Here is a 3,957-nt window from a genome sequence, read left to right on the forward strand (position 1 = left end):
AACTCACGCGGCAGCTTTACTTAGGCTACAAGCAAAGCTGACTTGTCCGACTCTGGACAAGTTTCGCTCTCATAGTCTTCACTCGAAGACATAGGTTTTGGTTAAGCATCACTTCAGTCATTCTGACTGGTTCACTTGGACCCCACTTAACAGTACGGTGGTTCCTATGACTCAACAAAGAAGAAACAAAACTACAAAAGATCTAAGTCTTCGAGCTCCATAGGCTTCATGTGATGTCTTCTCTTGTCATAGTCTTCAATGAGAATATCTTCATATACCATCTTTGACATCAATGTCTTCATACATTTTTAGGGGTCATCTCTGGTAGGAAAACCGAATCAATGAGGGGCTTCTACCTGTGTTATCCTACAATTCTCACAAACACACCAGTCCCTCCACTAGGTTTGTCGTCAATACTCCAAAACCAACTAGGGGTGGCACTAGATGCACTTACAATCTCCCCCTTTTTGGTGATTGATGACAAACTAGTTGAAGTTTTCAACGGGGAATATAATATGTGAAATTGTAAAGGATAAGGAATTGTATTCATAAGTTGCAAGGGCTCCCCCTGAAGATGTGCATATAAGTAATTTGCTTTTGGAATGCAAATGCACATGGCAGGTTGTGCTTGTGGAGATCCTCTTCAACTTATGATGACAATCCACTATGCATGTGAAGGTATGTGAAGATAATGGCATGCATAATGGAAAATGGACGTCTGCAAAGTGATCTAAGTGCGGAATTTATCGTCGCACATGCGGAATTTATCATCGCATCACAAAGTAGCAAATAAGTAGCAGACGACCATCGAGTTTAAGTGTTACAACTCAAAGAACCAAATGTATCAAAATGAGAGTTGTAAACACGAAGCAAAATATAAAGCACCCACCCATATGGACCCGCTTGAAGACTATCAAACTCATATGCTTCTCCCCCTTTTGTCAGTAAGGACCAAAAAGGTTTGAAGACATAGAGCATCTACTCGTTCCCATGAAGAGTAGGTGAAGCAGCAGGGTCGTCGGTGGTGTTCGGTGGTGCAGAAGAACTTGGAGCAGTGTCGAAGCGTGTTGAAGGAGGTGGCGGTGAAGTGGCATCGTCTTCATCCTCGATCACTCTGGCATTCACAGTTGCAGCAGAGGAAGAGAACTCAGAGTCTTCAAGAGATGGAGTTCGTCGCAGCACGGCCCTTCGAGGAGGTGTGGAGTCAAACTTGAAGCGTTCAGAGAAGCCATCCTCTTGAAGATCATCTTCAGAGCACATCAGCGTCAGCCCTTTCCATGTGCGTCGAGAGGTTTTATGGGCAACAAAAGCATTCTTGGTGGCAAGATTGCGAATGCGGTTGACATCCACCAAGAGGCTTTGCATTTGGCGCTTCAGCCAGTCATGATGCCTATCCTGTTTCTGATGAAGAGCCACCAGAAGCTCTCGGTCATTAAGAACACGAGTGCGCTTGTTGGGTCGTTGGGCAATTGTGCTGTCGGTGGCTTCAGTAAGGGCAGGATGTGGTGCACGTGTAGTTCCATCCAAAGGATACACACGAGTGACTGCTTCAACTCCTTCAATGTTCTGAGAAAAACTTTGATGCTCCGCATTCTGAAGACTTAGAGGTTCCTTGACAGGCTTGGAAGCTTTTGGCTGCTTCAGTTTCTTTGGCTTCGGCGCTGCAGGCGCTTCATCTGAGTCAGCGTCATCTGCAGGCTCATTCACGGCAGTCCCTTGAACCACGATATGGGTGATGAGACCTTCAAGGTTGTAGAAGGGCCCAAGAAGATTGGGTTCAGCTTCGCGAGTTCCATCGGCACGGGGAGCAGAGGGACCAGGGTTGAAGTCTAAACCCAAAGACTTCTTGTTCTGCTTCGCTGAGTTCTTGGCAAACTGGAAGTTGCGCTTGAACAGATTGTCGTCACGGCACCATAGTAGTGACGATGGGTGTGCATCTGCAGGCTGTGGCCCATGGACCATGCAGGGATAGAAGCCTTGTTCAATGGCTTCTTCTCTGGACCTGGGATGTCTCCCCACCGTCGCTTGATGGCATTTTTCTCAGCATATTCTTGGGTCACAAACCGGTATTTGAACCATTATTCTGCCCAATATCTTCAAATCCACTGGATTCGGGTCTTGCGCTGATTATAATCCTCTTCAGGATCTGTCTTGTAAAGTTCTGAGAGGTCATCAGGCAGATCTCTTGATGTTCCGCCACGATGCTGTCTACCTCCCTTCCTTGCAGATTTATCTGAAGCCATGAATTTTAAACTGAAAGGCTTCAATACGTTCAAAGGTTTCAAAGGTTTTCGCTTGCTGGACAAACAGGAACTGGCTTTGGGAGAATTTATATGATGTTGTAAGTATTCTGCAAATGAATGCAGACTATGAGAACCAAGGGATTCTCCCACGGACATGTACCTGTGACAGCATTAAGGTGCGAGGGAAGGGGAAGAGGTCATATGCATTCTCAGAAGATTTTGAAGATAAATCGGTTTAGAAGACATTGACCTCATCGTGCGAAGACATTCACTCATAGATAAGGAGTTGGTTCCAGATTTGTACGAATCCAGAGATCAGTACAAGTGAGGAATCTAACTACTTTGTGAAGCATAAGTGAATATACTAGGCATGTTATGAGATGCAGTATGAAAGAGATCCAACTTGTGTGAATAGAAACTGCTTGTGGTAGAAAGTGACAAAGCTATAGGATCAAAGGGGCCATAAAAAGGAAGTTTTATTTACCACATGAAGAACTGCTAGACAGAGTGAAGAGGAGGCCAAGCAGTTCGATCTTCCGTGCCCTAACTTGGTGACGGAGGACACCTACGGCGACGGCGGAGAAGATAATGTCCGCGGTCGGCGTGAAGACGGCGTCGGAGAGGTTGCGGCAGCGAAGCGCTTCGTCGCCGGCGTCGTCGAGGGCTAGCGGTGGCGCTAGGGTTCATGCGAGAGTGGAAGAAGAGATAATGAATGCGGTGAGGCGTGTATTTATAGGTACAGGGGCGGCTCAGTGTTATTACACGGGTGCCCCTGGCGATTCACATCTGAGGAACACATGGCCATCATGCAGCATGTCGGAGGTTGTTCCACGTCCCACGCACGCCTGGGTTGTCGGGTGGTTGTTCCCACTTCTCCGGGTTTCAGGTGAAGGAATGAGCATTGAAAACGGACTTAATGTTTGTCTCTGTATCTTCTGCTGACAAGGACGCAGAGAAGACATTCGACAGTTTCAATAGAATGCATATGACTTGGAGAGATAGAGTTTGAGATAGAAAGCATAGAGAGGTTAGGGTCTGATCACATTCACTTAGTTTGAAAGACTCAACACGAAGACATAGCTATAAGTGAATGTTGTAGAGGACAGAACACTAGTATATATATATATTCAACATAGTGAAGATAATCATGAAGACATGTTGAAATTGAAGCCAAACCAAATGTGAGGACATAGCAAATGTAACGCCATGAGTGAAACACTTCAAACAGAACCTTTGGTGGTGGCGTTACCCACCGTATAGGAAGTATTAGACCCAGACACGTCGCACAATTATCGTGGCACTCCGAAGTCAAATTCCATATTGATATATTCACACTTAGAATGTATGTCTTCATTGATTGAGGATATACTTTACTTCGTGTGTTGCACATCCAAGTCATCAATATGCATAAGTGTTAGGATGTGTTCCTGATCACATGACATTTGAGGATTCGAAGATATTTAGCTCACACTGTAACTTGCAAAATCTCTTCTCATCCAAGGGCTTAGTGAAGATATCTGCCAATTGTTCTTCAGTGTTGACGTGTATGATATCAATGTCTTCCTTCACAACATGATCTTTGAGAAAGTGATGACGAATTTCAATGTGCTTTGTCTTCGAGTGCTGAACTGGGTTGTTGGCAATCTTGATGGCGCTTTCGTTGTCGCAGTAGAGTGGCACTTGCTCCAGATGAATGCCATAGTCCTTGAGTGTT

Source organism: Triticum dicoccoides, chromosome 3A (genome assembly GCF_002162155.2).
Source record: "Triticum dicoccoides isolate Atlit2015 ecotype Zavitan chromosome 3A, WEW_v2.0, whole genome shotgun sequence".
Classification (NCBI taxonomy): Eukaryota; Viridiplantae; Streptophyta; class Magnoliopsida; order Poales; family Poaceae; genus Triticum; species Triticum dicoccoides.